The sequence below is a fragment of the Rhinolophus sinicus genome, linkage group LG09, assembly GCF_036562045.2.
Source record: "Rhinolophus sinicus isolate RSC01 linkage group LG09, ASM3656204v1, whole genome shotgun sequence".
NCBI lineage: Eukaryota > Metazoa > Chordata > Mammalia > Chiroptera > Rhinolophidae > Rhinolophus > Rhinolophus sinicus.
Window position 1 is genome coordinate 57,506,309 of NC_133758.1, and position 11,642 is coordinate 57,517,950.

The following is an 11,642-nucleotide window of genomic DNA, read 5'->3' on the forward strand; positions in this document are numbered from 1 at the left end:
TAAGATGCACATTGCAGGACCACCCAGACCCACCGAATCACACTCCAGGGATGGCTTCAGAAGGCTGCATTTGAATCAAGTTCCTCAGAGCAACAACCCTCACTACAATGTCAGAACCATGGTTTTTGACATTCCCTTTCACAGAGCCCACGCTGGAGCCTGCATCTTGGGGACTATCTCTGTAGCCCTAGGGGCATGGCCTGCCCTCCTCTGTGTGCTCCAAGGCAGAATCAGGGGTGGGTAAGGTGGGGCTGCAGCAGAACTACGGTTCTCCTGGCAACCTGGCTGAGGTCCTGGGTCCTGTGCCTCCAGGACCCACTGACCTGAGGAATGTGGTCTGGTCTGCAGCAGTCTCCCCTGCCCCTACGGCATGGAATATGCAGACTTCCTGCTCCTGCTCAGTCTCTTTGAGGAGCTACCAGCAGGGCGTTCCTGCTGGTGGATTGGCTCCTTGCACCTGCAATTGTGACTCCGGCTGCAAACTGGGCTCACAACAATTTAGCACATTAATGCTTTATATGGCCCTGCAGAGTGCTTTGCAAATGGAATGTGTGGCCAATATGTAACACTCAAAGATTTGAAATTAAAACACCCGTCGCGACAGCTCCTTTTGAAAATTTGGCAGTTTGTCATGCTGAGCCCATGTAGTAGATGAGTTCCCGAGCTCCACCATCCCACCTCCCCTGAGGTCCCATTTCACTCCTCATGCTCTTTGCTGCTGGGCCCAGTAGGAAACTGAGTTTGGGATCCCTAAACAGGCATCCAGCTATGTCTTTGCCAAGAAGCGGTGAGTTATTGTTATCATTGTCATTGTCATTTATCAGCGCTCACTACACATATACACTCTCCGTGCTTCACTAGGCAGTCACTCCGGGCTATTTATCAAGTTCATAGATGAGGAAACTGAAGTGGCTAAATGTCTTCCATGGTGGCCCAGTTGGTCAGTGGCAGAGCTGGTGATTAGGTCTAGGTTGGTCTGTCATGCTTCCCTCAAGGGGGACCCTGGTTCTGCCCTGCACTCTGCCCTCTCACTCTCCCTCTGCCTTCTGAGCTCAGCATCTTTACTTTTCTAGTCTCTTATCCCAGCCTTCTAGCTGACAGCCCTCCTATGATCAGGCTCACACCAGAGGTTGAAAGCCAAGGGGTCTGGGCCTGAGTGAAGTGAGGGGGTTGAGCAGAGGTGAGGGGGTCAAGGGCACAGGGACACACCTGCCAGCTGAGACCACTATCTCCTCCTCAAGTGGCCTCTGTCAACCCACACACTGACCCCAATCCTTAACCCTAAGGAGGAACTCCTGGGGCCCTCCTCAGGGTTCTGTAAGTTGATAGGGACCTCCACAGTGTGTTGTCTGCCACGGTGTCTAGAGTTCTGTCATTAGAATCTATAGCAAAATCATTCTCACTTTTAGGAATTCATAATGGAGCCAGGGAGGTACAGGGATAGCCATCAGGAAGGACATGCCCCCTCCCTGGGCACACAGGTGTGATGAAATGTTGACAAAGACAAGAGGGATAAAAGGTATGTGGGAACCAGGGGAGGAACTGTCTGGTTGAGGTGAGAAGTCTGATCAGGAGGAAAAGTAGGAACAAGAGGAGAGGGAGAGAGGAGGGAGGAGGGAGAACGCACTGAGCTTGGAGGGATTCCTGGGTGGCCAGATCTCTTAGGACCAGGTGCTTCCAGCTTTCTCCCTTTGCCTCCTCTATTTGACTGTCACCGCATCTCCTGTTTCTGTGCCCTCTTTTCTCTCTCCTTCTATTCCTCCACCCTACCCAGTAGACATCTCTATCTCTCTGTTCTGCCTCTTTTTCATCTCACTGTGTCTATCTGTCTTTTCTCTCTGTCTCTGGTTTGGTCTCTCCTATATCTGTCTCCTCCTGCCACTCAAGTGTCTGTCTATCTGTCTCTGTATCATTCTGTCTGTCAGCTCTGGCATCTCTTGTCCTACGTCCATCTCCCTGGGTTTCTTTTTCTCTCTGTGCTGGGTCTTTCTCCTTGTTTATCTTTGTTTCCATCGTTCTGTCCATCTCTGTGTCTCTGTGTCTGTGTCTTCCCTGGGTGTGTGAATGTCTGTCTGTCAGTCTCAGACAACTGAAAACATCCCCTGTGTCCTATTTGATGTGCAGTTGTGAGATTTCCTTTGAATATTGCAGGAGCGAGTTGCCAGTTGCCAAGGGAACGGGTCAGTAGAAATAAGGGGACTAAAGGGGGACCAAGAGCCAGGCAGGGGGTGCAGGTATGCTTTTCTTTTTTCCTCTTCTTTCATGCTTTCCTTTCCCAAAGCATAAAAAAAGGACGACAACTTAAAATGATTTTTCAAGAATCAACACGACTGAAATAATGGAACCTAATTATGTTCGATTAAATGGTAGGCAGGGAGGGTGCAGCTCCCCATCCATTGCCTAGAGGGAATTAATGGGCAGATTTTAGAAATGGATGATTAGAGGGCATGCAGCCATTTGCCAGGTACTGGGGCTGGCATCACCCATGGCCAGCTCCAGCTGCTCAGCCTTTGGGGAATCCAGGCCCCCTTCAGCCTAGAGCATCATAGTCGGGCACAAGGTGAGGTTATGTGGCCATACACGGGGCATCAGGCCACCTGCCAGCCTTTTTTCTGAGGCCAGGGGCTGGCGGCAAGAGCTGGACAGAAGAGGCCAAGTTCTGGCCATTCAAGACCCAGCACAGAGCCCAGCTCTTCCCAGGCAGCTTTAGAGAAGCATCTCACCACTCTCCTCTGCCCAGCCCAGATTTGCTTGTCATGGGGATTACCAGAGATGATGCCCGCACAATACTCAGCACACTAACCCCCGCGGTCCAGCAGCCAGGCCAAGGATCTTGTGAGTTTGGACTGGACTTGACCATCTGTGTCTGAGGTTGTCATTGCATGTGAGCATTTACTTATCTATGAGCAAGAGTTGGGATTGTGCAGACACAGATGAGCGATCAGCTATAATAGATCATTTATTAGCCATCATAACAAATATGCATTATTAGCTCGCATTTCTTATTTCTAAGCTCTGAGGTGCCTTTATCCATTTAGTCAGCATGGCAAATCTTTGAGGTAGGTACTATTATTAATCCCATTTTACAGATGAGGACATTGAGAAATTCAGCCACTACAATACAGAAATGAAAAGTGTGGTGGTTAGGGGGAACACAGAAAGCCAGGGACACAGAAATAGCAGCCCCCTCCCATGAGGTTAGAATTTGGAAGGGGAGCAGACAGGTCCCCTAGCTGACTTCTGAGCTGAGCAGGCATTTGCAGGGTGGATGCTGAGTCAGGGGCTTGGAAAAGAGGGCATGCCAGGCTACAGAGTGGTGTAGAAGCTGGAGTGAAGCAGGCCTGGGGCAGATGAGGGCAGGGAAGCTCCTGAGCAGTGTAAGCAGGGAAAGCTTGAGCACTTACCCATCCCCCATAAGTTGAAGAGTTCACTATGTTCGAGGTTTTGGACCTGCCCCAGCCATCTGCTTCCACAAAGGCTGCAGGGAAACAGTTCCGTGCAAGAATTAGCCCAAATGGATGCTCTCAAATGTCTGCTCCCATCACCGTCCAGCCTCCCTCGCCCTCCCCAGGCATCCCAGTCCTGTCCTTGGCTCCTCTTTCCCCATTTGCTTTGACATCAGCTCTGCCTGTTATCCTGCTCGGCACATGGCAGTGACAGTGCAAATAGGCACTGGGGTGCGGGTGGGCTTGGATCGTGGCAACTGTGTCACTGTCTTCATCTGATCCCGTGTGGTGACTTTTTCCCAAGATGCGAGCTTCTCTCCTCTCATCAAGCCCTGCTCCCAGTAGTGCCAAGTGCCAGCTAAAGCTGGCCAGGGATCTCAAGTGTGTTTCCCATAATACGCAAAGCTGGATCAGTAAGACCCGCCAGGTTCCCACTGAGTTGGTCTAAAGGGAGATGTAGTCATAGCCCTAAAGAGCTCACTGTCTGGGGTGAGAGGGAACCAGGACCTGAGACAAAGTGGGAGAAAAAAGCAAGCCGGGGTCTTAGTCCTCTGTGGAGGCTGCAGCTGGCAGGGAGAGAGTGGTATGTTTTGTGGTGTCAAGAGGGTGCCACTGAAGAGGTGTGTGGCCGGTGGGGAGGCTTTGGAAAGGTGGCCAGGAAGGAGCTGACCACTTCCTGAGGCCCTTTAGCAACTTGAACCTGGGGCATCTGGTTCCTAGAATAATGTGAATTTAAAACTGACATGGTAATGACTTCTTTGGGCATCTGGCATCCCTCTACTCTGGGGTTGTAGGAAGACGCTTTTGCAGAGGTTTTATGTATTCCAGAGTGACAGCAACTTTTAAGTTTCCATCTACCCTGACCATGCTCCTTCCAATATGAGCTATTATCAGCCTGTAATTTTCTAGTTTCTGTGTCTGATGCTCTAATCTCTGGGCCTTGCTAACCATGGAGGGATGGCACTTCTTGTGGTAGCCAATTCCTAGAGAGAATAAATGACTCCCCTACCAGCTCTCCTTTTGCATGCAAACCAATCAATCCAGAGCCCACTTTCTGCCGCGTTTATGGGGCTTTCACACTCAGGAGCACTGTCCACCTGCCCTAATCACCCACGGCCAGGTGCCAGACAACTCAGGACAGCTCTTACACCCCAGAGCCCACTGACATTTCTCAAACCAACTAATCCTAAGCCTGCTTACCCTGCCTCACCAGTTTCTCCCTACAGAAACCACAATAAAGGCTTTTGTCCACATTTCTTACGCCTTATGACTGACCCTGGTGCTTCCCCACATGGCCCTACATGGTAACCATGTCTCCTGTCTCTAGGGATCTGTGAGTATAACCAACTATCTTTACAATGGTAGTTATCTTCTCACTTGTTGGCCTCATCATACCTGAATGATAATAAAACCTACATGTTAAAGCACAGTCCCATGAGATGGTATGCTGGACCTTCTTGAGATGCCCCTGCAGACCCGCCACCATCCTTCACTTGCTCTGTACCTCAGAGCCTGTTCCTGTGGACAGATAGCATCTCTGCAGCCTAGAGGCACCAGCAAGAGACTAATGGACAGTGAGGTAGAAGATTTTTTCCCCATATCTTCCACCCCTACTCCCATGTACGGTGGGTTCTCTGTGTTCCCCTGCAGAGGCCACAGCTCTTACTGGGTTTCCTCTACCACACTGGCTCTTTCTCTGGATTCTGGAATTTGTTTTTTCAGCTTGCTACTCAGGCTTAGGTGTGTAAGGGTTTCTGTGCTGCCCCAAGTACTTCAGCTTTATTCCCTGTTAGATCCTGCCCACACATTTTCAATGGTCCCTTCTGATACCCTCCCGAATTGTCCCATCAAAGCAACTCTTGTGTCCTGCTTACTGAATTCATGAATGACATGGGTGACAATGGCAGGATCTGGGGGTGGGGGCAATCAGAAGTCAATGAATCAGTACTTTCCCCCCAAAGTGCATTCATTTTCATTGATATTTCATTAAGTTATACTAGAATAAACCACAAAAATTATTATATATATATATATATATCAGAGGGGAGAAAACAGACATCCCATTCACCTTCCTCAGCTAATTTTTTTTTCTAGACAGAGATTTAACTGGGACTAAGTCTTCTCAAAATATATCATTTTTATCCCACCACTTGTATGGTTATTTCTCTAATAATTTTCTTTCACTCAGCTGAATTTCTGAAAAAGTTACGTGTATATAATTTACATAACTGGAGATATTGGTAGGAAGGGTGGAGACAGGGGAGCTCCTGAGAGGTATAAGCAGGAAAAGCCTGAGCACTTACCCATCCCCCATCAGTTGAACAGCTCACCATGTTCGAGGTTTTGGACCTGCCCCAGGCATCTGCTTCCACAAAGCCTGCAGGGAACCAGTTCAGTGCAAGAATTAGCCCAAATGGATGCTCTCAAAAGTCTGTTCCCATCACCATCCCAGCCTCCCTGATGGTTGAAAATTAGGAGTGATCTCAGCTGCAGAGGTCCTCCCTGAGGAACAAGGAGTACTAACCCCGCACTGGGTTCCCCAGCCTGGAGCACATGTGTTGGGAAGAAGAGCACCTACCACATCTGGCTGTGAAAATCAAGGAAGATTCTCTCCAGGTGAGACAGAGGGCTGCTGTAGACCCAGATGTGCTCTTAAAGGACATGTGTACAGACTCTCACTCACAGGCACTTATCCTGTGCTCCGCAGGAAGGATAGTGGCCCAGGAGGTACCAGAGACATGCAGGGAGAGACAGAGTTGTGTGGTTTCAGAGCAAGGGTTAGAGGGACAGCTGACATTGTCCCTGAGTTGAGCTTTCTTCCCATGTAGCCGGTGGGTGGGTACCATCTTTCCTGTGTTAAGCCCTTGCCCAACACAATCAAATCTGAATCTGCATTGGCCTGGTGAACTCCACTTGCTCCACCCTCATGACTCGGTGAGACTCCGCCCCACCCAATTCACTGGAGGACCTTTCAAAAGGACAGCCTGACAGTGAGCATTGACTAATGCTTCAGTCTTTCTTAGACAACTCTTTGGGGTCCCCAGGCTCCAGGCAGGTGGTGAGTGCCCTTCGTGAGTCTATGCCTTTTGCTGAGTTTCCCCAGGTTCAGTACTAGTGCCAAATCTGAATCTGCATTAACCTGGTGAACACATCTCACTGAACCCTGGAGACTCCCTGAGACCTCACCTCACCCAAATCACATACTATCCAATACTCTTTCAGTTGCTGAGCTTTATGGTCAGCCAACAGGTGGCTGCTAGCCTCAGGGTTCCCTGAGCCTTTTGTTGACCTCTCCCAGGCCCAGTGCCCATGGGAGCTAGCCTCAGTTCACAGCATTGCCTCTCCTACATACCATCATGTCTAGCACAGGCAGTGACCAAATGTTTCCTACCAGGTACCCCTAGGCTTGTCCAAGGAAGTAGCTGATCTTGGCCTGCATGGAAGCCCCTCACAAGAGTCCCTAGAACTGAGACATCTGGTGACCAGCTTCAGAACACAACAGAATACCACCCAATTAGCCCCACAAGCCCCAAATGGTGGTCTCAGCAGGCACAAGAACCTGCAGGGATGAATCCCGCTCCATGGAGTAAGCCCCACAGAGCAGCTAATATGCTCATGGACAATCCTCACAGCAAGTCAACCTCAGGGTGAATCCCACTCACTAGTGTGCCAACAGCTATCAAGGCTCAACTACAACACACACAAGGGACACACCTGCAGCACTCAGCTCAGGTCCTCACTGGAGGACCTTTCAAAAGGACAGCTTGACAGCGAGCATTGACTAATGCTTCAGTCTTTCTTAGACAACTCTTTGGGGTCCCCAGGCCCTAGGCAGATGGTGAGTGCTACTGGACCCCACTGGACACCTACTACATGAGGACACCCTGCCAAGACTGGAAGATGTAGTAAATCTACCTAATACATAGAAACAAACACAGGAAGGCAACCAAAATGAGGAGGCAAAGAAACATGTCCCAAATGAAATAACAGGAGAAAACTCCAGAAGAAGAATGAAGCCAATCTACCAGATACAGAGTTCAAAACACAGGTTATAAAGATACTCAAGGAACTTAGTGAGAACATCAACAAAGAGACAGTAAACATAAAAAAGGACATAGAAACTATAAAAAGAACCAGGTAGACATGAAGAATACACTGGAAAGAATCAACAGTAGATTAGATGAATGAGAGGATTGAATCTGCAACTGGGAAGATATGGCAGTAGAAAACACTCAATGTGAGCAGCAAAAAGAAAAACTGCAAAAAATAAAAGTGAGGATAGTTTAAGGGACCTCTGGGACAACATCAGACATAACAACATTCACATCATTGGGGTACCAGAAGAAGAAGGGAGACAGCAAAGAATTGAAAACCTATTTGAAGAAATAATGACTGAAAACTTCCCTAACTTGGCCAAGAAAATAGAAATACAAGCCCAGGAAGCACAAACAAGTTGAACCCAAAGAGGCCCACACCAAGACACATAATAAAAATGCCAAAGGTTAAAGGCAAAGAGAAAAAATTAAATGAAGCAAAAGAAAAGCATTTAATTACCTACAAGGGAGTTCCCATAAGATTGTTAACTGATTTCTCAACAGAAACTTTGCAGGCTTGAAGGAATTGGCATGAAATATTTAAAATTATGAAAAGCAAGGACCTACAACCAAGACTATTCTACTCACCAAGACTATCATTTAAAATTGAAAGTGAGAAAAAGTACTTCCCAAACAAGAAAAAGCTAGAGGAGTTCATCACCACCAAACCTGTATTACAAGACATGTTAAAAGGACTTCCTTAAGAAAAAGAAAGAAGATTAAAAAAGATAAAAAATATGAATAATAAAATAGCAATAGCTATCAACAATTACTTGTAATATAAATGGATTAAATGCTCCAATCAAAAGACATAGGGTAGCTGAATGGATTAAAAAAAATACAAGATCCATACATATGCTTTCTACAAAAGACGCAATTCAGATAGAAAGATACACAGAGACTGAAAGTAAAGGGATGGAAAAAGATATTTCATGCAAATAAATCACAACAACAAAAAAAGCTGGTGTATCAAGACATATACCAGAAAATATAGACTTTAAAACAAAGACTATAATAAAAGACAATGTAGCACATTTTATAATGATAAAGGGATCGATCCAACAAGAGGATATAACCCTTATAAACATTTATGCACCCAACATAGGAGCAACTAAATATATAAAGCAAATATTAACAGTCATAAAAGGAGAGGATGACAGTAATACAACCATAGTAGGAGAAATTAACACCTTATTAATATCAACAGCTAAATCTTCCACACAGAAAATCAACTAGAAAAGAACGTCCTTAAATGACACATTATACCAGATGGATTTAATAGATATTTTTAGAGTATTTCACCCCAAAGCAACAAAATATACATACTTTTCAAGTGCACATGGAACAGTTTCCAAGGTAGACCACATGTTAGGCCACAAAACAAGTCTCAATAAATGTAAAAGAAGAGGAATGGGAGCAGCGAGGTTGGCTTTTCGAGTTCTCCTCCGGAACTTACCACAAATTGAATATCTATAACCCATCAAACAACTCTCTGCTCATCACACACAACAACTAAAAGACTAGCACAAGGGTTTCTTGAAGGTGGACAAACCAGGCAAACAGGGAAAGAGAGAAGGGAGCGGTGTGGAGACTCGGCCGCATCTGCGCAGACCAGAGATCACAAAAGCCAAGCGGTGGGCTCTTTCCTGCATCCCACAGCTGATCTCTCCTGCTGAGAGAGCAAATATCCAGCATTTGAGGCAGTAACCTCAGCTGAGATCTCCGGCAGGGCCCTAGATCAGACAAAAAGCAAATGCCATATCTGGGCCCCTCCCCGCACTCTCCCACAGCAATCCTACCCCGCACTTCCAGAGTCTCAAGCTGGTCCCTGAACTGAGGAGTAGTGTCAGATTACAGAGGAGCTGTAGCCCTCAGGATCTGGGAAAAGCTGGTTTGCAGCTGTGACCTAGGGAAGAAGCCGGGCCTGGAGACAGAAGACTCTTCAGTTCCCAGCCCCTACCTTTTCTGGCCTGCCTGCAGCAGGGCAATTGCAGAGACACACCCAGGAGTCAGCAGCAGGTGGCAGAGGCAGCACCGGCCTTTCAGCAGCTCAGAAATCTCACGCCCTCTACACCCCCTAATGGAAGAAGTTCCCTAAGACTCAGGAGACCAGGCACACCTCCCAGTGGTTGGTTATGGTGCTCTCAGTGCGTTTGTGCAGGCCAAAGCAGAAACTGCACTGACTTTGCAAAAACTACCACCACACCCCATACCCCACTCATCTAGAATTGCAGTGCCAGGATCACTCTGGACACCAGGTGACTGGCTCTGCCTCCACAAGATGCACAAGAGTCTTTGTACAGCAGAGGACAACTTGGAGATAGCTTGGTGGGTTCAGGTCAAGACTGGCACTGCTTTATTGTTTTTCTCCTTTTTTTATATTACTATCATTTTTAGCATATATATATATATATACATTTTCCCCTTTCTCTCTCCATTTTTCTTTTCCTTGCCATAATCTTCCTCCCTCTGTCCATTTCTCTGCATTAATTTTTTTTGATATTTTTGCCTATGTTGAGTTGACACAAATCAACGGTTGATCCTTACACTTAAGGGATCTGGAAAAATAACAGCAAAATAAACCCAAAAAGAATACAAGGAAGGAGATAATAAAGATCAGAGCAGAAACAAATGAATTAGAGACAAAAAAAATACAAAAAGCAAAAGTTCAATGAAACAAAGAGCTGTTTTTTCGAGAAGATAAACAAAATCGACAAAGTTTTAGCCAGACTCATCAAAAAAAAAGAAGAAGAAAAAGAGAGAGGACCAAAATTAATAAAATCAGAAATGAAAAAAAGAGAAGTGACAAAAGACACCACAGAAATAAAAAAAAACAAAATTAAGAAATTGCTATGAGCAACTATACGCCAACAAATTAGACAATCTAAAAGAAATGGATAATTTTCTAGAAGCATACCACCTTCCAAGGCTAACTCAAGAAAAAAATGAAAAACCCAAATAGACTGATAACTACTAGGGAAATTGAATCAGTAATCAACAAGCTCCCAACAAACAAAAGCCCTGGACCAGATGGCTTTACAAGTGAATTTTACGAATCATTCATAAAAGAATTATCACTTATTCTCCTCAAACTATTCCAAAAAATTCAGAAGGAAGAAAGGCTCCCAAACACTTTTTATGAGGTCGCTATCACTGAGATCTCAAAATCAAAGACATTACAAAAACAAAAACAAGAACAAAAAGCTACAGGCTAATATCCCTAATGAACACAGATGCAAAAATCCTCAACAAAATATTAGTGAAGAGAATTCAGCAATACATTAAAAAGATCATACACTATGATCAAGTGGGATTCATTCTTTGTATGCAGGTTGGTTGAACATCCCCAAATCAATTAATGTGATACATCATATTAACAATATGAAAAATAAAAATCATATGATCTTATCAATAGATGCAGAAAAAGCATGTGACAAAATGCAGCAGAATTTTATGATAAAAACGCTTAAGAAAGTGGGAATAGGGCAGGCGGGTGGTCTGTTGGTTAGAGCATAGGTTCTGGGCAACAGGGTTGGCGGTTCCATTCCCACATGGGACAGCGAGCTGCACCCTCCACAACTAGAATAAAGTCAATGAGCTGCCGCTGAGCTCCCGGGTGGCCAGATGGCTCAGTTGGTTGGAGCACGGGATCTCTACCACAAGGTCGCCGCTTCGACTCTGGCAAGGGATGGTGGGCTGCGCTCCCTGCAACTAACAACGGCGACTGGACCTGAAGCTGAGCTGCACTCTCCACAACTAAGATTGAAAGGACAACAACTTGACTTGGATGGAGCTAATGAGAGTCCTGGGAAAAACACACCACTGTTCCTCAATAATAATAAAAAAAGTAAAGTCCTGGAAATGCTCACTGTTCCCCAGTAAAGTCCTGCTTCCCTTCACCAATAAAATCTTAAAAAAAAAAAAAAAGGAAAAGAAAGTGGGAAAAGAGGGACCATATCTAATCATCATAAAGGCCATACATGATAAACCCACAGCTGACATCATACTCAATGGGGAAAAGCTAAAACCATTCCCCTTAACATCAGGAACAAGGCAAGGTGGCCCACTTTCTCCACTTCTATTCAACATAGTGCTGGAAGTT

At 45.9% G+C, this 11,642-nt stretch overlaps 1 long non-coding RNA gene across 1 annotated transcript; it reads right to left on the reverse strand.

Annotated features, from left to right (window-relative positions):
- Window positions 1-2,943: 2,943 nt before the first annotated feature.
- LOC141573076 (uncharacterized) lies at window positions 2,944-5,824 on the reverse strand. The gene is made up of 3 exons (XR_012498644.1): window positions 5,750-5,824; window positions 3,405-3,478; window positions 2,944-3,114 (listed from the first exon to the last, which is right to left on the reverse strand). It is a non-coding gene; the product is annotated as an uncharacterized LOC141573076 (long non-coding RNA).
- Window positions 5,825-11,642: the final 5,818 nt, after the last annotated feature.